General features: G+C 39.3%; 1 long non-coding RNA gene across 50 annotated transcripts in view; it reads right to left on the bottom strand.

The window, feature by feature from the left end:
* The window catches only part of LOC141584675 (uncharacterized), a 287,268-nt gene that overhangs the window by 124,899 nt on the left and 135,821 nt on the right, over nucleotides 1–26,548 (bottom strand). For 42 of the 50 annotated variants that reach the window (XR_012517873.1, XR_012517882.1, XR_012517868.1 and 39 more), the window contains 6 exons: nucleotides 24,647–24,786; nucleotides 22,703–22,835; nucleotides 11,634–12,835; nucleotides 7,740–8,525; nucleotides 6,903–7,024; nucleotides 6,274–6,435 (listed from right to left, as the gene is read on the bottom strand). This is a non-coding gene — a long non-coding RNA (uncharacterized LOC141584675). The remainder of the gene's footprint in view (nucleotides 1–6,273; nucleotides 6,436–6,902; nucleotides 7,025–7,739; nucleotides 8,526–11,633; nucleotides 12,836–22,702; nucleotides 22,836–24,646; nucleotides 24,787–26,548) is intronic. The other 8 variants (XR_012517892.1, XR_012517901.1, XR_012517911.1 and 5 more) reach the window with 6 other exon arrangements.

The raw sequence follows: 26,548 nt of genomic DNA, 5'->3' as shown, positions 1-26,548 counted from the left end.
TAAGCTGTATGTGACGGCACAGGCCTGTAATAAAAGAAAACACAGTTGAAAAATAGACATATATATACATAATCAAATATTTTATAAGTCAGTGAAAGGGAATAGATGAATTTTTATAAAAATGTCTTAGAAAATAGAATATCCTTTTTTTTTTTTTTTTTTTTTTTTTTTTGACACAGAGTTTCACTCGTTACCCAGGCTGGAGTGCAATGGCACGATCTCGGCTCACCGCAACCTCTGCCTCCTGGGTTCAGGCAATTCTTCTGCCTCAGCCTCCTGAGTAGCTGGGATTACAGGCACGCGCCACCATGCCCAGCTAATTTTTTGTATTTTTCTATTAGAGACGGGGTTTCACTATATTGACCAGGATGGTCTCAATCTCTTGACCTCGTGATTCACCCAGCTCAGCCTCCCAAAGTGCTGGAATTACAGGTGTCAGCCATCGCGCCTGGCAGAATATCCTTTTACGGAAATTGAAACCTGACATTTGGCCTCACGTTACACATGAAGTTAATTCCAGGTGGATCATCGGCCAAAATCTAAAAATATTTAATGCAGTCTATAGAAAACAATTTAGGAAAATATCTTCAGGACCATAAAGCAGGGTAAGAGTCCTGCAACTAACCCTAGAAAGGATTTAACATGGATGAGAATACACATTGGAACACAGTACATACGAGCTAGGCCGATGGACAAAGACTGAGTCAAGCTGAGATTCCTCTACATCTGTCCTTCAGAGTGTTTGGATCAAATGCAGTGTAGGACTATGGGAATGATAATAGCGCCTACTTCTTGAATGTTGGCCGGATTGTATGAACTAGTAACATTTTTAGCACATCGTGTAAATTAAAGAGTATGACAGCTTTTTCTAATTGTGAGATGTATCACTGAATCAACTCAAAGACAAGATTGTCAGAGCGGGTTAAAAAGCAAGGCACAACTGTATGTTGTCATAAGAAATCCACTTTAAATACTATCATACATATGATTTTAAAGTAAATAAATGCAATAAAATATATCCTGCTAACACTAATTATAAAAATAGCTGGGATAACAATATTAATATCAGACACAGTAGATTCTGAATCAAGGAAGGTTATCAGGGATAATAAGCTGCTGCCCAGTCCATGGTGGGAGTGGTTTAGAGGGGAAGGCCATGCTCACTGTGTTAACTGAGCTTATCGTGAGGCATGCAGGGATGTTTCCACAGGTTCTTTCCATCATGGACCGTTGAAGGTAGACTATAAAGTCCCTTTCGGGGGAATTCTTTGCTCCAGAAATCAAGAAAGAAAAGGAAGAGGCATGGCAGTGAGTGAAATTCCCTAAGAATAAGGTAAAAAAATACAGGAAGTGATATTGAGGGTATTGCCCAATATCTGAAAAAGAGGCTGACCCAAGTAATTTAGGAAATAAGGAGAGATTCTAGCCTAAAGAGCAAGTGATTTGTATGAGCGTCTTACTCGTTTGGTGTAGTAATTATCCGCTACCAATTCTGAAACTACCATGCAAGTATTTTGGAACTCAATGATTACACAAAGAAGACAAACTGTCTCACTATGAAATTAGGAATGAGAGCACACGCTACCCAAATCTTTGCTTCTCATACCATTCACCAAAACAAGCAACTAAGATTCCATGAAAAATGCTTAATACGTGGATTCGGCAAAAAACCGACACAATAAGCCTGGAACACCTTAAAATTCTAGCAAGTAAAATAATGTTAAAGAACAATAAAACCACAGAAACAAACAAAATGAAACAGTATGATGTAATTTCAAATTTTACAGGAGCCAAGGGAAAGACCTTCCAATGACCACCACTGAAACCATGAGCAACAAAATATATAAATTAGTATAGCATACAATAAATTATATAATTTTATATAATATCCTATATGATTCAAATGATTAAATAGATATGTAATGCATTATGGAGAACAGAAAAATTGCCCGTGGAAAATAAACATGCTTACTAGTACTGCCATAAAAAGTTGAAGTATAATTTCCACTTGTTAAGTATGTTTTATACTTAGTGACTTTAAGAAAAAGGGCAACATGGTAAAGGGAAAACAGATTATTGTTGTTATCATTTGAGAAGCAATCTTGCTCTGTCGCCCAGGCTCAAGTGCAGTGGCATGATCTAGGCTCACTGCAACCTCTGCCTTCCAGGTTCAAACAATTCTCTGCCTCAGCCTCCCAAGTAGCTGGGATTACAGGTGCCTGTCACCACGCCCTGCCAATTTTTGTGTTTTTAGTAGAGATGGGATTTCGCTATCTTGGCCAGGCTGTTCTTGAACTCCTGACCTTGTGATCTACCCACCTTGGCCTTCCAAAGTGCTGGGGTTACATGTGTGAGCCACCATACCTGACCAAAAAATAGATTAATTGTATATTGGGAAAAAGACCTAAACTACCTCACACAGGTGATCATCCTAAAGTCACTAATTTCAAAGCATGTCAATACTACTTCCCCTTGGTGTGGAACTTACCATCTGTGGTCTTCCTTACCTAAACCTACATCAGTCTTATCATGAGAAAAACATAAATAATGAATCCCAAATGTGGATAAATATCACGAACAACAAAAAGTCCTGAGAAACTGGCATAGTTAAAAGGAGCACAAAAAGGCATGATACCTAAATGTGATATAGTATCCTGGATACGATTCTGGAACAGAAAATGGATACTCAATTAAATGTTAAATCAGTGAACAATTAATGTACAGTTGTTAGTGAATGAAACTGCATAATATTGGTGTGATAACTGTGAAAAATATCCCACACTAATGTAAGAAGTGAACAAGAAGGAAAATCGTGTGTCGGATATGCGTGTGTATGTGTATATATAAACTCTCTGTACTGACTTCCAAGTGTTGTATAAACTTAAAATTATTCTAGAATGGAAAAATTATTTCCTGTTTTTCTTAATCTTCTCAGAAGATGACGGATGTTCTCCATGCTGTTGATAAATCAATATGCCATGTAATACCTCCCCCGTTCCATTCTCTCCTTTACCCTGGTGAATGTTAGTAAGATGTTGAATTCCCTTTTTCATCATGACAACATTCTTATCATTTTCTAAATGTGTATTGCTAAATAACATATTGTTTAGGGTTTTTTTCTTCAAAGTTAAATATGCATATATATCAATGAATAATGTCAGTCAAATTATGAAAAATTTAACAAATCCATATTGTGATACATTCTGCAAAATACCCAACAAGTTCTTCTCACAAGGGTCGAGGTCAGCAAAATAAGTAAAAACTGAGAAAATGATGCAGATTGGACAGAATCTGATACGGCAGTCAGGTCCTAAGATGCGTCACAACAATCCCCATCTCTAGATATGCAAAACCCTATTCTAATACCCTCCCCCTGAGGACTAAATACGCCATCCCACATGCATAAATAAATTTACAAAGGGGCAAAGTGTATAGAATAATGGTTTATAAGACAGATTTTATCAAACAATGTAGGACAATGATACCTGAGACACAGAGACAGTGACATAAACCCCAAATTGCCTGAAGACAGTGCTTTGGAAGAATTTCCAGGCTGTGGTGTGGCATGGACTTTTGAAGACACTCTGAGTTGAGAAGATGGAACTGAGAGATGAGAACAGATGGGCTAAATTTTTAAAGCCATTCTCCACATCCAGTGGTAAGAATGGGAGACAACATCCATGCCAGTATCCATACAGGCAGAACTGCTGTTGCCAACATTACTCACTGAAATATGGATCACAAAAGTAAAGGAGCAATTCAGAAACAAAGGCGAAGCACAGAGAAAAGTCATTTGAATGAATATTTAATATTGCATGGAGACTGAGGCCTTTAAATCTTGCACCAAAACCAAGGCTAAGAAATAAGCATCAGAGGTGAAGCAAATAATGTGTATGAGGTGAATAAACAACCCGTGTTGACACAAAACTACCTTTCCTATATTATTTTCATACATGTGGCTGATAAACTCACTCTATTTTAAAATAATGAAAGTAGAGCTTTCAATATAAAAGAGCAGAACAAAATTATCTTTAAAGTAAGAATTAAACAAAAATATTTTACCTCTGTTTCCCTGTAAAACCTCCAGTTTCCTTTAAATTTGGCAAAAGTTTGTCTTTGTTTTTCACTATACTAATTCCACTGTTCAGTTTGCATGGAGTATAGAGTTGGTCTTCATATGCAGTGAAATGAAGTTAAATGGTGTCAAGCCGCAATATAATAGATGAAGAGTTGTTACTGTTGTTACCAAAATCTGTCATTGAAATTCTTTGTGTACAGCACTGAAGCCCAGAGACCCTGACTGCAGCCCTAACAGGCAAATCAAATGCCCATCTACTGATTTAGAGTACTTGTAATTGGTTGCTCACATCTCATAAATCTTTAACAAATGTCCCTCATGTCCCCCCCAAAATTTTAGATTCTATTAATTGTTACCTTACTTGTACAGTAGACACATGTTATTGAGTCTCAGCAACTTATAATGTATGAATGCTTCATTCACAAGAGGATGCGCTGTTCTCAGCATGGTCATGTTGGCATTAAGGCACTCCTGACTGCAAGCTCTGAATAAATTCTAGTCTATTTGTTTGAGTCCTGCTAAATGATTATCTGGAAATGAGGCTTTCTGAGATATTTGAGGCATGAACACCTATCTTTCAAAAACTGGTTACTGATGTTAAACTGGTGACTGAAAAATCTGAAATATGATGAGGAAGATGAAAGAGAATGAGAGTCCCTGGGGACTTGAAGGAATCTTCCTGAAGCAGAAGGATTATACCTGTGTTCAAGTTGGTATATAGATATGCAAAGATGCGGCTGGGCACGGCGGCCCATACCTGTAATCCTGCACTGTGGGAGACCAAGGCAGGTGGATCACGAGTCAGGAATTCAACACCAGCTTGGCAAAGATGGTGAAACCCTGTCTCTATTAAAAATACAAAAATCAGCTGGCCATGGTGGTAGGCTCCTATAATCCCAGCTACTTGTGAGGCTGAGGCAGAGAACTGCTTGAACCTGGGAGGCAGAGGTTGCAGTGAGCCAAGAAAGCGCCACTGCACTCCAGCCTGGGCAACAGAGTGAGGCTTCATCTAAAAAAAAAAAAAAAGGGCGGGCGTGGTGGCTCACGCCTGTAATCCCAGCACTTTGGGAGGCCGAGGCAGGTGGATCACGAGGTAAAGAGATCGAGACCATTCTGGTCAACATGGTGAAACCCTGTCTGTACAAAAAATACAAAAAAAAAAATTAGCTGGCCATGGTGGCGCATGCCTGTAGTCCCAGCTACTTGGGAGGCTGAGGCAGTAGAATTGCTTGAACCCAGGAGGTGGAGGTTGCAGTGAGCTGAGATTGTGTCACTGCACTCCAGCCTGGGTAACAAGAGCGAAACTCCGTCTCAAAAAAAAAAAAAAAGAGAAAAGAAAGATGCTTTGCTTTGCTATTCTCTCTTTACATGCCCTTTCATTTTCTGAGCCAAAGGTATTCTGTTCATGTTTTAGAATTTTTTTGTATCAAAGTGATACTTTTGGCCAGGTGTGGTGACTCATGCCTGTAATCCCAGCACTTTGGGAGGCTGTGACGGGCAGATTATGAGGTCAGGAGACCAAGACCATCCTGGTCAACATGGTGAAACCCCGTTTCTACTAAAAATGCACACAAAAAATTGGCTGGGCGTGGTGGTGCACACCTGTAGTCCCAGCTACTCGGGAAGCTGAGGCAGGAGAATCGCTTGAACCCAGGAGGTGATGGTTGCGGTGAACCGAGACTGCACCATTGTACTCCAGCCTGGGAAACAAGAGCGAAACTCCATCTAAAAAAAAAAAAGTGATACTTTTTTAAAGAATATTTTTCCATGAAATAGTTTCAAGTATACAAATAGATGCACACACAGTACAAAGAGTTCTGTATATCCTTGAGTTACCAGCAGCGTAACATCTTATATAACCATGAATCTAGTAAAATATGGGGAAAAAAATATATGCTTCAATAGTTTTGTACCAATTATTTCTATAAATATAAATATAAAAAGTCTATGCTTCAATAGTTTGCTACCATATATTTATAAAATTATTTTTTATATATTTATAAAATTATTTTAAATAAATAATTTGTACAAAACTATTTATTGAAGCATAGACTTCTTCCATATTTGACTAGGCTTTGCAGTAATGTCATTTTTCTGTAGAGGATATACTGCATTTACTGTCAGGTATATTATTTATTGTTGTGTAATAAATTATCACACACTAAGTGGCTCTAAACCACATACACATTACTCACAGTATCTCTGAATCATGAATCTAGAGAGAGATGATGGCCAAGGATGAGATCTCAAGTGGAGTTTCAGCTGGGGAAGGATCCTCTTCCAACCTCATATGATTGTTGGTAGGGGTCAACGCCCTGTTTTAGTTGAGATGACTTCATTGGTGAATTATTCCCAACCTTTAAATAATTAATAACAATCGATCACAAATTCTTCATACAACTAAAACAACTACAAAATAAGTGGAGCGATCACTTCTTAATGTATACTCAATCAGTTTATATTAATACTACAACTAAAGCAAGTCACTTCAAGGAAAAAAAAAAAGACCAATATGTCTTGTAAATGTAAAAGCAAACATCCTCAAGAAAATGGTAGCAAAACTAATTAGCAAATGTAAAAAGAATTATACACCATCACCAAACATACTTGTCTCAGGAAAGCAAATTTGGTTCAACATATAAAATAATTAGTGTCATGCCCTATATTAATAAACTCAAAAATGAAAGGCACATGATCACCTAAAAGATGCAGAAAAAGCACTTGACAAGTCAAAAATCTATTCATGACAACAATACAGAGCAAATATGCCAATAAGGAAACTTTCTTTAAAGTACATCCATGTCATCATATGTTATATACTCACATGTCATCATAATTTATCTAAAAGGCTCAATACTTTCTCCAAGGCTATAAACAAGACAAGGATGTTCACTCTTCACACTTACTTTCAACATTGTAGTGGAGGATGTAGATAGGTTAATTAGCCTAGAAAAGTAAACACAAATTTAATATTACTAAGTGTCAATATTTTCCAAATTGACATACAGATATATTATCCTCCCTATTAAAATGTGAGGTAACATTTTTTTTCTAACTGGCAAGCTGATTTTAAAATTCAGGTGTAATGCAATACAATGTAATGCAAAGCAGCCAAAAGAAATTTCAAACGAAAAGCAGAGTTCACAATATAGATTCATGTATCCTAATTTGAATAGGATATATGAATATCCGATTTGACTGCAAAGCAGTCAAAATAAAGATTTGTGGTACTAGTATAAACACAGACATACAGATTGATATGGTTTTGCTCTGTGTCCCCACCCAAATCTCATCTCAAACTGTAATACCTTTGTGTCAGGGGAGGGACTTGATGGGAGGTAACTGAATCATGGGAGTGAACTTCCCCCTTGCTGTTCTCATGACAGTGAGTTCTCACAAGATCTGATGGTTTAAAGTGTGTGGCAGTTCCTCACTAGCTTTTTCTCTTCTGCCACCATGTAAGATGTGCTTTGCTTCCCCTTCATCTTCTGCCATGATTTTAAGTTTCCTGAGGCCTGCCCAAGTATGTGGAACTGTGAGTCAAACAAATCTTTTTTTAAATTACCCAGTCTCAGGTAGTTATTGATAGCAGAGTGAAAACAAATTAATACACAAATCAAAGGAATACAATGGAATTGAATGTCCAAAAATTAACCTTTACCTTTATAATCAAAAATTTTACAAGGTTGCCAGGTCAATTCAACATGGAAAATATTTTCACACCAAATGTTGTTAGGGCAATTGAATATCCACAAGCAAGTTGAACTTCTCTCTCATAACATACACATAATTGGCTCAAAATGATCATGTACCCAAATACAACAGCTAAAGAGACCAAATCTAGAATATAGAAATACAGAAATACATGTTTGTGTTCTTAGGTTAAACAATAGAATATAGAAATATAGAATATAGAAATACAGAATATGTATAGAATATAGAAATACATATTTGTGTTCTTAGGTTAAACCATAATTTCTCTTATTTCTACAATATTACAGCTAAAGTAGAAGAAAATATTCACAATCATATAGCATAAAAGGGTCTATTATTCACAAAATACACACAAAAAATTTACAACTCAAAGATAAAAAGGCAAATATCACAATCAACTTGGTAAATTATTTGAATAGACATTTCCCCAAAGATGCTATAGTCATGTCCACTAAGCACAGGATGCGAGGCCTAAAGTCTTGTCATAAGGAAATGAAAATCTAAACAACCATGACATACATTTTACAAATCTAAAGGGTGGACATACTGCAGGAAAAAAAGCAAATTAAAAAAGGTAAAATACTGTGTATGATTATAGTTATGTGACACCCTGGAAAGTGAAAAAATATAGAGACAAATATTTGGTATTTACTGGGGGCTCAGAAGGGAGGCAGTTCAAACTGGTGAGGTACTGCAGATTTCCTCTGGGAAGTGAAATCATACTGGTATCATACTGTAATGGTAGACACATAATTATATCTTACAAATGTTAAATAACTTGAGAATATAAATAAGCAAATTAAAAACCTTATACAGTAGGGAGGAGACAGCATGGGACAACGGACGTAATAAAACTGTACACTTCAGTGAAATAACCTCACAGAAGGGAGTGGGGAAATAGCAACTGACCCAAGTAACTTATCAAATAAGTGGATATTCTGAATCTAAAGAGTGAAGATTCATCCATAAGTACTTTAGTTGGTAGAGTTCTTTCTCAGGGCAGTGTACATTTCCAATTCTGAAACCACTATACATGTCTTTTGGATTCAGTGATTAAGTAACAGAACCATCTTTATCACTGGAAAAGTGGCAGGCTACATACAAATAAGTGGTAACAGGTGCACTGATTCGTATAGTACTGGATTAGATCCAATGCTGGAGCTGCAGCATTATTAGGAATTCATGTTTAATAAAGATATGTACAGATACATGATAAATATTTATACATATATGTGTATCTGTGTGTATATACACACAAACACATACACACATATATGAATATGTATATCCCCATACATGGGGAGCAGGAGTGTGGACTTTACTCTGTCAGCAGACAAGTTCAGGACTCAATAGAGATGCCCCAGGAGCACTGAATACACCCAGGTCCAAGATCTCCATTTCTAATTAAATTTTCCAATAGAAATAACTAGGACTCTGTAAAAAACGGCTAATACTAGGCTTGCAAGGGAATTAACACAATTAGGCTGAGTACCTAGTAGTTCAGAAGACAATAAAATGCAAACAACTAACCAAACACATAACAATATCAAAACTTATTAATGGTGGTGTTTCAAAACGACAGAGGATCCAAAGAAAAGACCTTCCAATAGCCAACAGTGGAAAAATTTGAACAATCAAATAAATGAAGTAGTAGATGTAAGGAGTAAAATAAATATTCATGCTTGTGCACTGACATAAAAATGACTGCACAAAATAACTATAATTGGAGAAGAACAGGCACATGTTCAGGGTGACAATTCCAAAAACTTTGGTAGACACTCTACTCATAAAGTGTAGCATGTTTTGTTTTTTCCCCCCAAGATGGCAGATTGGAGGCTTTGTGAGTGTGCCCCACATGCTTGGAAACAGCAAAATAGTATGTGGAGATTTACACTGTGAATTTTTACCCAACACAGGAACTCAACAGAAAAACTGAAAGGAGAGACAAGCTGCAATTTGCCCCAAGTATCAGATGGGGAATGGAGTCTTCAGAATGTGAAAGGGAGAGACTATCTTCACTCTACCCAACACTGGAGCTGACTCACACAGGAGGGGAGCATGAAAGGAGTGCTACCTGGATGTGCTGTGTGTGCATTCCCAGACCCCAACAGGGAAACAAGGAAGATATTCTAAATCCTAATTCATAGGCGACCTTGCAGAAACCAGCCAGGCAATCTAGGCGGTGGTCACATGTTGGGAGAAGCTCCCAACTGAGAAATGCAATTTAATATTGAGTGGAGTATGAGTCCTCCAGTTCCAAAACCAAAAAACAAGCAGGAAGCATTCTCTTGCCAGGACCATAGGAGCTGGTTACTCCTGCTCCACATGCCAAATCAAGAGGGGTGTGGCCTGAGAGCCACTATTTCATTTTCAGTCTCCACTTAAAAGTCTTGTGACCTGGAGTGGGTTTGTGTTCTGAACATGGAGTGTCTGGGACCTAGCTGACTATTGTGGCTTTTCATCAGGAGAAATCTGCATGGATGAAACCTGCTGTGTAAAGGCCATGGGGAGCAGGGCCAGTCTATCTGCCATCTATTGCCTGGCCCTGTCTCCCCATGGGGACTCTTTGGAAGCACAGGAGGTCTTGCTTCTCACGGGAACTATCCCAGTGGCCAGAGAACTGTCCACCAACCCCTATTGAAACTGCTGCTTGTGCCCGCACATGGGGAGCAGATGTATGGACTTTCCTGACCTAGCTTTGCCCGTCTACATGCCCTGGTAGCAAAACAGGAACAGGGACTTTTAGGTGATAGGTCTCTGCCCATCACCTGATTGCTTGCTCTGGGTAACAACGGCTCAGCATAAATCCCAGTACCGTGATTGCAGCTGGCTCTCTCCTGCAAGTGCCATCTCCTAGACGGAGATCGACCAACAGAATTACAGCCATTAAAAAATCTGTTGGCACAGTAGCACAGTGCATGAGAAGGAGAAAACTTTTCATGACCTCAGCTACTACCATTGCTCACACAACCCTGGCTATAAGGGGACCTTGTACCTGCTCATGTACTCAGTAGATTACTACGACAGCTGACAGTTGAGAATCTTACAGTGTTTACGCCAGTCCTCTGCGAACCCCATCAGAGCTGGTGCTTGCACCTGCCGCTAGAGACAAAAGGAATGGTCAGCCTACTCCAGCTCTACCCAACGTTACCTACTCTGGAGCTCAAAATGAAGCCTAAGCCACTGTACGTCCCATGGACCAGTCCATGCCCTAAGGCCGGCGTCCCCAAACTTTTTACACAGGAGGCCAGTTCACTGTCCCTCAGACAGTTGGAGGGCCGCCACATACTGCGCTCCTCTCACTGACCACCAATGAAAGAGGTGCCCCTTCCTGAAGTGCGGCAGGGGGCCGGATAAACGGCCTCGGGGGGCCGCATGCGGCCCACGGGCCGTAGATTGGGGACACCTGCCCTAAGGCATTAGAGAGCTTCTCCAGATGCCCAACTAGAGATGTCAGTCATCAATTCTCCTCAGAACGAAAACCAACATTACAAATGAATAATCATAGATCAAATGTATTAGAGCCCATCACAAAGTTCCCTGGAGGAATCCATGACACAAAAAAGAAAGAAATGAAAAGCTGGCAGAGATCACACCCTGAGAGAATGAGTCTTCCGTGGAAAGGGTAAGTGCTTTCAGCCTCTCCAGTCCTTGCAGCAGACTTTTGGTATCTGAACTCAAGGAGCGCTTCTTTGCCCTCGTGGGCCCAAATACTGGAGTGGGCTGCAGTTTGAGGGCTTTTCCAGGGTATTACACTGAGCTACCAGCTCACATAGGGTCCCTTCCTTTCTCCCCCGGAACTTAGCTGTAGTAGTGGACACCATACTGGGTACGCACTCACTGTGGGACTTTGTTCTGCTCAGGGACCTCCAACCCTTGTGTTTTTAACATCACTGGATCCCTTGCAGACATTCCTTGATATGGTGAGACCACATCAAATACCTTCTCAGGCTACAGTGAAACAAAACTAGAAATTAATTCCAAGAAGAACTCCCAAAACTATACGAATACATGGAAATTAGGCAACCTGATCGAAATTTTATTTTTTCAATTAATTATTACAGTGACACAAAACATCTGGGATACAACAAACGCAGTACTGAGAGGGAAGTTTATAGGGCTAAATGTCTACATCAGAAGGTCATACAGGTCATAAAATGACATTAACATCGCAAGTCAAAGAACTATAAAACAAGAACGAACCAAATCCAAAACTATCACAAGGAAAGTAATAACAAAGATCAGAGCAGAATTAAAAAAATTGAAGCCCCCAAAATAAAACCAAAGATCAATGAAATAAAAAGCTGGGTGTTTGAAAAGATAAACAACTTTGACAGACCACTAGTTAGATTAACTGAGAAAAGACAGATGATTCAAATAAGCTCAATGAGAAATGAAAATGGAGACACTACAGTTGATACCACAGAAATACAAAATATCATCTGAGACTACTATTGATACCTGTATGCACACAAAGTAGAATATTTAGAAGAAATAAACAAATTCCTAAAAACATACAACCACCCTGCCAAGGTTAAATCAGGAAGAAATCATATCCTGAAGAAACCACCAATCAGTAGTGATATGAAATCAATAATAAGTAATTGTCCAACAAAAAAGCCCAGGACCAGACAGAGACACAGACAAATGCTACCAGAAGTTTAAGGAAGAACTGATATCAATTCTACCGAAAGTATTCTAAAAGATGAAGAGGGAGTGAATCATCTCCAGATCATTTTTTTTTTTTTTTTGAGACAGAGTCTTGCTCTGTTGCCAGGCTGGAGTGCAGTGGCACAATCTTGGCTCACTGCAGCTTCCGCCTTCTGGGTTCAAGTGATCCTCCTGCCTCAGCCTCCCAAATAGCTAGGAAGGGCCCAGCTAATTTCTTGTATTTTCAGTAGAAATGGGGTTTCAGTATGTTGGCCACGATGATCTTGATCTCTTAACCCCATGATTTACCTGCCTTGGCCTCCCAAAGTCCTGGGATTTCAGGCATGAGCCACTGCATCCAGCCCCAAATCATTCTTCATAGTGAGTATCACCCTGATACCAAAGGCAGAAAAGAACAAAACAAAAAAAGAAAATTACAGGCCAATGCCTCTGATGACCACAGATGCTAAAATCCTTAACAAAATACCAGCAAACCAAATCCAACAGCACGTCTACAAAGTGGGTTTCATCCAGGGATGCAAGGATGGTTCAGCATTTGTGTCAATAAATGCAATTAACCATATAAACAGAGCACTGATGCATTAGGTTTTCTCCTTGCCTTGGCGACTTGAAAGTCTTGGGCCCCCTATCTTCAAGACACGTGATTTACCTGACCCTATCGCTGTTTACTATCACCTCACCCTACCTTCCCTGCCCACTGCTTTGTACTCAGTAAAAGTCAGTATCCAGGCACTCGGGGCCACTGCAGGTCTCCACACTTTGGTTGGCAGTGGACCCCTGAGCCTAAACTCTCTTTTCTCTGTCTCTGTCTGTGTCTTTTATTTCTACAGTTTCTCATCTTTGCACCAGCAGGGAGGGGCTCACAGAACCCTATAGGGCTGGGCCCTATAGCTGCCAAGATAATTTAGTATGGAAAATATTTTCTTTTTTTTTTTTTTTTGAGATGGAGCCTTGCTCTGTCACTAGGCTGGAGTGCAGTGCCACAATCTCTACTCACTGCAATCTCCACTGCCAGGTTCAAGAGATTCTCCTGCCTCCGCCTCCCAAATAGCTGGGATTACAGGCACCTGCAACCATGCCCAGCTATATTTTTGTATTTTTAGTAGAGATGGGGTTTCACTATGTTGGCCAGGCTTGTCTTGAACTCCTGACCTCATGAGCCACCCGCGTTGGCCTCCCAAAGTGCTAAGATTACAGTCGTGAGCCACCATGCCCAGATGGGAAAATATTTTCTATAAAATTACTGGAACAAGTGGATACTGGCGTGAAAGTTCACTCCTCCCTTACACAATATATTTAACTGACTCAAAATAGACCATAGACTCATATGTATAAGATGGAACTACAAATCCCATAGAACATAGAAATAAATCTTGGTGGCTTAGGTAAAACAATGGATTATACGCTATGACACCAAAATACAAGTCACTAAAGAAAAAAAGTAGATAAATTGAACTTCATTCGATTTTAAAACTTCTGTGATTCTAAGTTTGGGTCACAAGGATAACCCAAACGTAGGAGAAACTTTTGCAAATCATAGAGCTGATTGGGGTCTCTTGTTGAGAATATACAAAACATTCTTACAAAACAAAGAAGATAAGTAAATGTGAGTAAATTGTATGAACAGACATTTCTCCAAAGAATCTATACAAATGTCCAAAGAGCACATGAAAATATAATCAACCTTTAGTACTTATTAAAATTCAAATCTATGTTATCAAGAGATACATTTCACAAATCTGTTTTTTTTTTTTTGAGACGGAGATTTGCTCTTGCTGCCCAGGCTGGAGTGCAATGGCCCAATCTCAGTTCACTGCGACCTATGCCTCCCGGATTCAAGCAGCTCTCCTGCTTCAGCCCTCTGAGTAGCTGGGATGACAGACATGCGCCACCACACACAGTTAACTTTGTATTTTTAATAGAAACTGTGGTTTCTCCATGTTGGGCAGGCTGGGCTTGAACTACTAAACTTGGGTGATCTGCCCACCCTCAGCCTCCCAAAATACTGAGATTACAGCCGTGAGCCACTGTGCCTGCCCCACAAATCTTAAAAGCATATTCTTAAGTGAAAGAAGCCAGTTTGAAGAAAGTATATACTGTGTAATTAATTACACTTATATGTCATTGTGGACAAGGTATAATTATAATGGTAGGAAAAAGGTAAGTGGTTAAAGGGGCTTGAGTTGGGTGCCATGGCTCATGCCTGTAATCCCAGCACTTTGGGAGGCTGAGGCAGGCGGATCACCTGAGGTCAGGAGGTCAAGACCAGCCTGGTCAACATGGTGAAACCCCATCCCTACCAAAAATACAAAAATTATCGAAGCATGGTGGCGGGCACCTCTAATCCCAGCTACTCGGGAGGCTGAGGCAGGAGTATTGCTTGAACCCAGGAGGCAGGGGTTGAAGATCACGCCATTGCACTCCAGCCTGGGCAACAAGAGTGAAACTCTATCTCAGAAAAAGGGGGCTTGAGAGAGGAAGGCTGAATAGGTGAAATAGAAACCTTTTGTATGTGTGCAGTGAAATAATTTTCTGTGATACTGCAATGGTATGTTACTTTTGCTATTTTACAAACCCTGTAGAATTTTACATCACAAAGTGTCAACCTACATAAATGTGAATTTTGAATGTCATTTAATAGTTTGGGAGATCCCCTGGAGGAATGCAGTCAAAATAATACCACTGCATAACAAAGAAATGAAATAATCTCAGGAAGTGGGAGAAAGGGGACCTCAGCTTAAGAAATTTAGAAAAACAGAAGTTCTTAGGCTCAATGTCAAAGCATTTGGATATAAATACTCTATTGTAGTTGGAAATATTCTTTCCCGTGGGGGTATGAATTACCAATTCTACAACCACTCTGCATGTATTTTGGACTCACCGATTACATAAAGGGGCCCAACCATCTCACTGTTAACATGGGAGGTCACGTACACGTAGCGGGAATGGGGAGACTGATTCATGTGGTACTGAATTAGATCATGGGTGCTAGAAATATTAGGAAGAATTCATGCTTAACTTTACATAGATACATATGGGGAAAGTAGAAAAACACATATATATCTGAGTATGAGTAACATACACACATACTTTGTTAGATGACACAGCACAAAAGTAATAGATCCCTAGTAGAAACGAGAACATCACTGCTCAGAGCTTTGTCTCTAATGCCACTCACCAAAAGAAGAACTAGGGATTTTTGGAGAAATGGTTAATGGTAGGGTTGGGCAGGAAATCAACACTATTAAGTTTAAGCACCTTATAGTGCCAGAAAGTAAGAAAAAGTTAAAACAACACAACCAAACAACCAACTACACAAACAAAATCAAACAGCAGTAATGTGGGTACTTCAAAGTGGTAAAGCAGCTGACTGAAAGACCTTCCAATGAACAACACGAGAGCAATCTGAGCAATATAAGAAACTAGTTTAATTATAGTGGAAATACATATTTACTATTTGCATAATATTCCATATGTTCCAATGAAATAAATACAAAATAAATGCTGGAGAATAGGTAAATTGCCTATAGTAACGAAACACAAATTATATTTGTAGATGTCCTACCTCAAAGGAGGTAGAGCACAATTCTCCACTTGTGACGTATGTGCTGTGCATAGTAACATCTTCTTCAAAATATACGGCATGGAAATGGGGTAAAAAGAGTGGAGTGGAGAAAGTGACGTAAACTCCCTAATCTAGATGATTAAATTAGTATCAATAGTGATACAGCATTCTGATACAATGTCACCAGTATTACACTAATTCCTGTGGTCTTCCCCACCAAAACCCACAATTCCTGTCTGACTATAAGAAAAAATAATCATAGAAATCACAAATAGAGGATGTCAATGTCATCAAAAACAAGGAAATTCAGAGAAACGGACACAGACAAAGAAAGCCTAAGGAGACTCGATATCAAAATGTGATATGTTGGCCGAGTCCAGTGGCTTGTACTTCCAATCCCAACACTCTGGGAGGCTGAGGTGGGCAGATCATGAGGTAAGGAGATCAAGACCATCCTGGCCAACATAGTGAAACCCCGTGTCAACTAAAATACAAAAAATTAGCCAGGTGTGTTAGCAGGTGCCTGTAGGTACTCAGGAGGCTGAGGCAGGAGAATCACTTGAACTCGGTGGGAAAGGTTGCCGTGAGCTGAGATCACACTCCACCCTGGTGACAGGCAGAGACTTAATCTCAAAAAAAAAAAGAAAGAAAGAAAGAAAAAAAAGAAAAGAAAAGAAAAAAAATTAGTACGTTATTCTGGAATAGATCCTGGAACAGAAAATGTACGTTACATTAAAAAAAAGAAAAAATAAATCTGGTAAATATGTGCATATCGCTGAATGAGAATGCGTATTACTGGTGTGTTAATTATGAAAAATGCCCCCTGTTAATTAAGAAGTTAACAATAATAGAAACTCTGTGTTAGCTATATATTAACTCTCTGGATTGACTATGCAACTGTTCTTTAAATCCGGGCATGGTGGCACATGCCTGTAATCCCAGCTGCTTGGGAGGCTGGGGCAGGAGAATTGCTTGAGCCCAGGAGACAGGGGTTGCAGTGAGCCAAGATAGCCACTGCACTCCAGACTGGCCAACAGAGTGACATGCCATCTCAAAAAAAAAAAAAAAAAAAAATGGTGGGAGAAAGCCAGCATCCACACGGACAGGGCTGTGATGTCACTACTCCATAAAAACCTGGTGAACAGAACTACAGGAACAGCACATAAACAAAAGGCAAAGGCACAACCAAGTAACTTGAATGAACTTGGCCTTGACCCTTTCATCTTATTCCTGAATGGAAAACAACAGGTTGTTCATGAGAGTGATCTTGCACCAAGCTTGAGGATGAAGGGATGGCCTGCTTTTAGAAATAAAGAAAATGATGTGTTTAAGTAGATGACCTACCGCATGTGAACACTAACCTGCCTTTTCTATGTTATCCTGTTAGTTGTGGCTGATAAACTCATTACATTATGAAATAACTAAAGTAGAAGCAAGGTATGGGGGTCACATCTATAACCCCACGACTTTGGGGGAGTACCACTTGCATCCAGGAGTTCAAGACCAGTATGGGAAACAAGGTAAGACCCCATCTCTACAAAACAACAAAAATTAGTTAGGTGTCATAGTGTGCAGCTGTAGTCCGAGCTACTCAGAAGCCTGGGGCAGCAGGACTGCTTGAGTACTGGGAGGTTGAGACTGCAGTGAACTGTGGTCATGCCACTGAACTCAACCTGGGTAACAGAATGAGACCCTGTCTCAAAAAGAAAAAACAAAAAAGAAACAAAACCAGTAAACCTTTCTATGTAAAAGAGCAGAACAAAATTATCACAAAAACAAGAAACCAGTGAAACTTTTTACCTCGATTTGTTTCCCTAGAAATTCTTGTTTTTTTATTTTTTATTTTCCTTTAAGTTCTGGGGTAGATGTGTAGATCTTGCAGAATTCTTACATAGTATACACGTGCCATGGTGGTTTGCTGCCTCCACTCTCCCGTCACCTACATTAGGTATTTCTCCTAATGTTATCCTTCCCCAATCTCCCCACCCACTGCTATCCCTCCACTAGCCGCCATTTGAGAAACATTTCTCCTCCCTTCTTCACTACATAAACGCCACTATCTAGTTTGTGTGAAATATAGGGCTGTTCTTTATATGAAGTGAAATTAAGTCAAATGATGACACACTGTAATAAAGTAAATAAGTACTTCTTTTTACAAAAATTGGTCACTGAAATTATCTCTGTAGACCGTTAAACTCAAAGACTGACTGCTGTAATAACTGAGAAAATAAACGTCCATCTACCAATTTGGAAGAAAAGTACCCATAAAATAGCATTCTTCTTGCCTTGAGGGTTGCTGACATCTAGAATATCCTTATCAAATGATCCTAATCCTCCCACATACATATAAACTGAACTTTTCAAAAAGAGCTCAACTCTTTTCAACTTCTACACATGTGTATATTTGTCTGATATAATTCTTACGATTTCATGAGATGAAACATAGGTAAAATACAAGGGCAAATATTTTTTTTCCTAAAATTTCTCCCACTGAGGCAAACTCATCTTGCCAATAATTGACCCTATATCATCATCATCTGTACCAATCAATAGCACTGGTGATGCTGCATTTCCGATGGGATTCCTATGCTACTCTCTGTGAGGTTATCTTTCCAACCTCCTGACATCCCTTCTGCAGGTTTTGATGATGATGCTATCAGCTGAAGATGTCCATGGGAGGTTTTTAGACCAAGTTTATGTCATTGTACATGAGGACAACCTCATTAGGACTCTCTTGTGGCCAACAGTGTCAGATTCAAGATGCCTCTCTGAGAAAAGACATGACTGTGTGCACAAGAGCATGAATGGAATACGCTAGTTTTCTCCGTGACTGCCCACTTCTCAGTGTTCAATCATCATGGCTGTGTTCCTGTCTGTTTTAAGTGTAAAGAAGTTTTTAAAAATCCATTAAGGAGGAAGATACAATTATAAAGAGCTACTGGAAGCTTTCCTTGAAGTGTTAGATTTTAAAGACTTATTGAGTACACATGGCTCAAGGATGGGAACAACAGACACCCACCCCCGAGTTAAGCAGGGATGATAGGAGGAGGGTGATAGTCAAAAAACTAATCCAGCTGTTGAGTATTATGCTGATACCTTGGTGATGAAATCATTTCTAAAACACACCCCAGTGACATGCAATTTCTTCAGGTAGCAAACTGCACATGTATTCCTGAAACTAAAATAAAAGCTAAAGAAAAAAAATACTTAGAAAAAGCTTTATATTGATAATTCCTGCCATAATTTTAGAAATATGAGTAACGGTCTTTGTAAGCTTCATTCTAAACTCAGTTTCCCATCATATAATATTTATGTGTATCTCCATATCCTCATTTCTATTTATGTTTTAAATCATGAGGCTGATGAACTTACAAGTCACCTCAAGATGAGCCACTGCACATATGGATGCATTGCGGTCCTCATAAAACATTTTGCTGTGCCCCCTTGCTACTTTGTTGAACTCTACTTTTAGGTACTTGGATGTAGGAATTGGTTTTCCCATTTCCTTTTGAATATATTGAGTAAAGAAGAAACATAGTTGATGATTCAGAATTATGATGAAAAATTCACCCATAGTTTTAGGCTCCAGGAAGAACTCTAACTTCTAATCAGGCTACGGTGTGCAGTGTGTTGGGGACTTGCCTCACGATGTGATGTAAGAGTTTGGCTTCGCCGGGTGCGGTGGCTCAAGCCTGTAATCCCAGCACTTTGGGAGGCTGAGGCGGGTGGATCACGAGGTCAAGAGATCAAGACCATCCTGGTCAACATGGTGAAACCCTGTGTCTACTAAAAATACAAAAAAAGTGCTGGGCATGGTGGCACGTGCCTGTAATCCGAGCTACTCAGGAGGCTGAGGCAGGAGAACTGCCTGAACCCAGGAGGCGGAGGTTGCGGTGAGCCGAGATTGCGCCATTGCACTCCAGCCTGGGTAACAAGAGCGAAATTCCGTCTCAAAAAAAAAAAGAAAGAAAGAAAAAAAAAAGAGTTTGGCTTGTTTGCAATTACATATTTTTGAAAACTGCTACGGCCAGGCCGATCTGTGTGAAATCTCGTGGTTTCGTATACTGTGGGAAATCACATCTTCCAAGCTTTTGGAGGTTTTTTGGGGGGACTTGGTGCACCACACTGTGTCATGTAGCATCATGTCAGTACAATTTTGTGTCTACTGGCTTTTTTCTGTTAAGTCTGAGCTCTCAGACCTGATTGATTTTGATTTGCCAGTTTGAGGGGCCACTCCTTGTCCAGATCTCTTGTTCCTCATTTATGGCCTGCCACTCTGGTCTTTTCTTTGGTGATCCATAGTTTGGTAAGGTAGACTATTCCAGTATACATCCTGACAGATTTTTATAGGCATACCAAAGGGAAGAAAAAAGGAGATTTCCCAAGTCATTTAAGTATTAACATGTCTCCATTTAAAATAAATAAAATCACTCTCCATGTGTTAAGATGTGGAACACAAATGAGGCTCTTCATGTCTCAGAGAGAAGGTAGATGAGTGTGGAAAAGTTAAGGGTTCCCATATGGTCAAATAACAGCACCAAAATCACTGTTATTTTGATCTCAGACATGAGAAGCATGGCCCAGGTCAGCTGTATCTCTCACTCCAGACTCTAAGTGTAAACTAGTTTTCTCACAGAAGCTTTTGGATTCATGTGGAGAAAATACCATATGATTGCAGACTTTAAAAGGAATCATGCTGATTTTGTGGAGCTCTATGGATTGCAGGATGCATTCACATGACTCTGTGGGCTTTTAAAGTATGTTTCCTGGACACTACCCTGGTGCTGTCCATCAGATTGCTGTGGTCTGTGAAGTGCCACCTGTTGGCGGCAGGTTGGGGACAGTCCTCCCTGCAGTGGGATTCTTTCTTTAGCCAACACATATGCACAATCCTCATTCAGCCCATGTCCATCTCTTAGATCATGGCATGGAGGGCTTAACATATGTTTTAAATGGCTTATCTTTTTGTTTTTTCTATCTAGTTTTCACCACCTGTATACAACATATACGTATTAGTCTGTTTTCAAACTGCTATAAAGACATATCTGAGACTAGGCAACTTAAAAGAGATTTAACGGACTCACAGTTCCACACGGCTGGGAAGGCCTCCAGAAACTTGCAATCATGGTGGAAGGGGAAACAGGCCCATCTTACATGGCAGAAGATGAGTGAGTGAGGGAAGGAGGGAAGGAGACAGAGAGAGAGAGACAGAGTGTGTGGAGGCGGGGAGGGGAGGGCGTGAGAGAGCCCACAACCGAGAGTGTGTCAGCAAAGGGAAAACTACCATTTATAAAACCATCAGATCTCTTGAGAATTCACTATCATGAGAACAGCATGGAGGAACTGTCCCCGTAATCCAATCACTTCCCACTGGGTCTCCACCTAAACACCTGAGGATTACCATTCAAGGTGAGACTTGGGTAAGGACACAAAGCTTAACCATATCAACATATTATTTCACCTGCCAAAAAACTTGTGTCTTTGTAAGCAGGCACTGGCCTCAATTAGCATATTTTTAAACTTTTTTTTTTTTTTGTAGCCAGTTCACCTGCGACCATGATGATACTGACTTTGCAGCTTTTGGGTTTGGCAAGGGACAATATAATCCTATGCTATCAATGTCAACAGGCTACAGGGTTCCAAGTAATTCATGATTCACTCTGTAGAGTGAAAATAATAATTTTCACAGTTTTCTCAAAGACTTGAAGGTATATCTGCCTTTTGAGCATGTAAAACAAGAAATCCTTGCGTATAGAAAACACCCTCCTGAATGCAAAAATGCAGTTTATATTTCCTGTCACTGACGTTTTAAAAATTTTACTTTAGGTAAAGGGGATATCATCACTGATTCCACAGAAATACAAACTATCATCAGAGATTACTACAAACAGCTCTATGAACATAAACCAGTAAACCAGGAAGAAATGGCTAAATTCCTGGACATTGGTACTCTACCAAGACTAAACCAGGAGGAAGTTGAAACAGTGAATAGGCATTTCTTAATACTGGATTCTGACATCCTGCAGTCATGGCTTTCAGTAAGTCTTTAGTCGATCCTATAGATTCACTTCAAAATAGAGTCTGAAACTGTGGCTCTCTGGAATATGAGGCATGAGCACCTATCTTTGAAGATGTGGTTACTAACACTCCAATTGGTGAGTGGGGAGTGTGCAGCCTGATGGCAATGATAAAAGATGACTAGAGACCCTGAAGCTCAGTGTTGTCTTCCTGAAGCAGGTGCGCCTGTGTTCACAATGATGGGATGCTCTTTCCTCCTTACACATCCATTCATTTCCTGTACATGAGGTTATTGCCTATGCTTTGTTTTTTGTGTGCCAAAATAACGTCTACACATTTTACTATTAGAAATAACTTTAGATATACAGAAATATTCATAGATAGTACAGAGAGTTTTATACCTCTTTCAGATATCTGGAATGTTAACATCTAATATAACCATAGTATCATTAGGAAAACAAAGAAGTTGTATGTGGTGCAAAAATTTTAACTGAAGTACAGGTTTCTAACATATTTTACTAGGCTTTGCAGTAATGTCCTCCTTTGGTTCTAGGATCCAATCCAGGATGCCACATTACATTTACTATCTGGTGTACTACTTACTAGTTTCTGCATTACCACATACTTAGTGCCTCAAAATCATACACATTACTCACAGTTTCTCTGGGCTGGAAATCCATATTAGATGATGGCCAGGGCTGGGCTCTCAAGTGAAGGTTCAGTTGGAAAAGGATCCCCTTCCAAGTTCATGTGTTTGTTGCTAGGATTCACTGGTGCATACAATCAAACCTTTAAAAAAATTAATAACAATCTATTACTAACAGTTCAAAAAAATTAAAAATGACACAAAGTGGAGAAGACAGTACTTGCCAATGCATGAGACAAATTTACCCTGATCTCAAATTGAAATTTAATAAGGATATTTGAAGAACAGAATATTATAAATTGATGTGTATTATGAATATAGATACTAAAATCTTTAAAAAACATGAGCAAAACAAATCAGTGACATGTAAAAAGAATTATACAGTATGACCAAGGATGTTTACATCAGTAACACAAAATTGGTTGAACATACAAAAGAAATTAGTATTCATGCACTATATTAATAAAATAAAGGACAAAATCCACATGATCATCTCAAAAATGAAGAATAAACACTTGCTTAATGCAAAATCAACTTATGATAAAAACATATAGCAAGTTAGATGTAGACAGTAACTTTCTTCACCTTAAAGACAATCAAATAATTCACATATCATAACTTACTTGAAAGTTGTCCACTCTTGCCACTTTTATTTTTAACATTTTAATAGAGGGTGTAATTAGGAAAAATAGGCTAGAGAAATAAATCTGAAGAATCTGAATTGGAAAGAAAGTCAACTATGCAAATTACATGGTCTTGGGTATGGATAATTCTAAGAGTTCTAACAAAATATAGTTAGACATAAGAAATGAGTTCATCAAGGTTTCAGTAAACATGGTCAGTATAGAGAAATCTATTTTATATATACACATTAGCAATTGTTAGATATGCACATTGAAAACTATAAAACTCATTGAACAAACATAATTAAATTCTAAATAAATGAAAGGACATTTTATATTCACTGACTGAAAGGCTTAATATTGCCAAGATGGCACTATTTTCCAAATGGATCTACAGACTTAATGCAGTCCCCATCAAAATTCTAGATGAATTTTTTGCCTAAATTTGCATGTTGATTATAAAATTGATATGTAAATGACATAGATCCAGAAAAAATACATTAATCTTCACAAAGAACAACAAAGTCTGCATAGTAAATGCACACTTTATGATTGTAAAATAAATAGAAGGCAACAGTAATAAGATGTTAGTGGTACTATCTGGGTGCAGTGGTTTGTGCTTTTAATCACAGCTACTTAAGGAGGCTAAGGCAAGAGGATTGCTTGAGGTTAAGACTTTGAGACCAGCCTGTGCAATACACCGAGATCCTTTTCTACAGAAAAGGTATTGGCGGGTGCAGTGGCTTACGCCTGTAATCCCAACACTTTGGGAGGCTCAGGAGGCCAGATAACTTGAGGTCAGGAGTTTGATACCAGCCCAACCAACATGATGAAACACCATCTCTACTAAAAATACAAAATTAGCTGGATGTGGTGGTGCATGCCTGTAATCCCAGCTACTTGGGAGGCTGAGGCATGAGAACCGCTTGAACCCAGCAGGTTGAGGTTGCAGTGAGCGGAGGTCACACCGCTGCACTCCAGCCTGGGTGACAAAGTGAAACTGTCCCAAAAACCAAAAAGTTTTTAAAAAATGAGCCAGGTGGCTGGACACGGTGGTTCACACCCATAATCCCAGCACTTTGGGAGGCTGAGGTGGGCAGGTGGATCATGAAGTGAGGAGACTGAGATCATCCTGGCCAATATGGTGAAACCCCATCTCTACCAAAACTAGCTGAGTGTGGCGGAGCATGCCTGTAATCCCAACTACTTGGGAGACTGAGGAACAAGAATCACTTGAACCCAGGAGACAAAGGCACAGTGAGCTTAGATTGCACCAATGCACTTCAACCTGGCTACAGAGCGAGACCCTGTCTCAAAAAAGAAAAAATTACCCAGGCTTGGTGGCACACACTTGTAGTTCCTCATACTTAGGAAGCTGATGTGGGAGGATCTCTTGAGTCCAGGAGTTGGAGGCTGCAGTGAGGCATCATCATGCCACTGTACTCTTGCCTGGGCGAGAGAGTAAGACCTTCTTGCAAAACAAAAAGAAAAAAGGAAAAGAAAAAAATGAGGTTTGTGGCACTAGTATAAAGATAGACATATACATCAATACAATAAAATTGTGTGTCCAAAAATTAACACCTTCATGAACAACTGATTTTCAAGTTTGCCAAGTCATTTCAATGAGACAAAAATAAATATTTTTTAACAAATGTTGCTGGGACAAGTAAATATCTATATTCAAGTTGGACTCCTCTCTCATACCATATACATGATTGACTCAAATTAATTATATATATTAATGTAAGTTCTAGATGGGCCCAAACCATAGAAGATAACATAGAAACCTATTTTCATGACATTAGATTATTTAACAATGTTTTCTAACGTGTGACACATAATGTATAAGTGACAGAATAAAAAAATAAATAAATTGGTCTTCATCAGAATTAAAATCTTCTGTGATTCAAAGTATATCATCAAAAAGTAAAAAGACAAAGCAATGAACAGGAGAAAATCTTTCCTCGCCACATAAGGATCTATTATTCTGTATATATAAAAATAGATTTTAACTCAATAATGTCAAATATCTAAATTAAAAATGGCTAATTACTTAAATGTACATTTCTCCAAAAATGCTATAATTACATCCAAGAAACACATGAAGATTAGCTCAACCCCTTTGTTATTAGGGTAATGAATATTTAAACAATGATGGAGTTATATTTCGCCCATATAAAATGTGTATTGTTAAGTGAAAAAAGCAAGTTGGAAACAGCAAAATACTGTGTAATTCCATTTACAGAACACTCCGGAAAACACTAATGTATAAAGTTAGTAAAAAGATTGGTGGTTACAAGGGGCTTGGCAGAGAGGAAGGGTGAATATGAATTACAGGGGTGTTCTATGGGGCGGTGTAATTATTCTGTGTGACATTACAGCGATGGATACATAATGGGCAGATAAAGTCTGAATACATTGTAACTGATAAATATTGACAATTATTGTATGTGAATTAAAACAACTATGCAAATGTTTTATCAATAATCTGACAATACAAAATTTAGTTAATTGTAGATACAGGATGGAAAGAGGCAAATGTGACAGAAAGAATGATGTTAAAATATCTGTCACGGTCTTAGAAAATCATTAGGTTTGTATGAGAACATCAAAGAACATGGAGGAGGACATCCAGACAGAAATAGGTAAACATGCTCATGTCTACCAAGAAACGTCTGTAAAGGCAGCCCACCGCCCACCACTCACCTCCTCGTGCCAGAACCTCAGGCCTCTTATTGGCCTTCCCTGTGCATCTGGCCTCAGACTAGCTCTCTGAGCAGCTTTGAGAACCCCTCATCAGCATGTGCTGTGGGGCTGCTTTCTGCCTCCCATATTTGGGTGAGGTACATATGAAAACTTGAGCGTAAGTGAGCCACACTGAATATTCTGACCACCTATACCTGCAAAATGACTGAAGGGACAGAAACCTGTACTTGGGGTGAGGTGCGAGGTCTGCGCAATGGCGGCACAGAAGAGCATGAGGTCCCTGAGCAGGCCAGTCATCTGGCCTGGGGATCCTCTCTGTCCCTCTCAATCCTCCCTCCTCCTGAGACCCAATCCTCCTGCTAATACCCAAGGATCTCCCAGTGGGCAGGGACCGTCATCATTCATTCAGTCTTCCTAAGAAGCGTACTTCATGGACTGCGTAACGTTTCTAAAAAGAAACGGAGGTATTCCATTCTGCCCTCAAGAAGCAGCTCTTCTACCTCCAGTTGAGAATTGCTAAATAACAG

The sequence above is a fragment of the Saimiri boliviensis genome, chromosome 5 (genome assembly GCF_048565385.1).
Source record: "Saimiri boliviensis isolate mSaiBol1 chromosome 5, mSaiBol1.pri, whole genome shotgun sequence".
NCBI classification, from domain to species: domain Eukaryota; kingdom Metazoa; phylum Chordata; class Mammalia; order Primates; family Cebidae; genus Saimiri; species Saimiri boliviensis.
The sequence above is the reverse complement of the archived record's forward strand: the minus strand, read 5'-3'. Positions and strand labels throughout refer to the sequence as shown.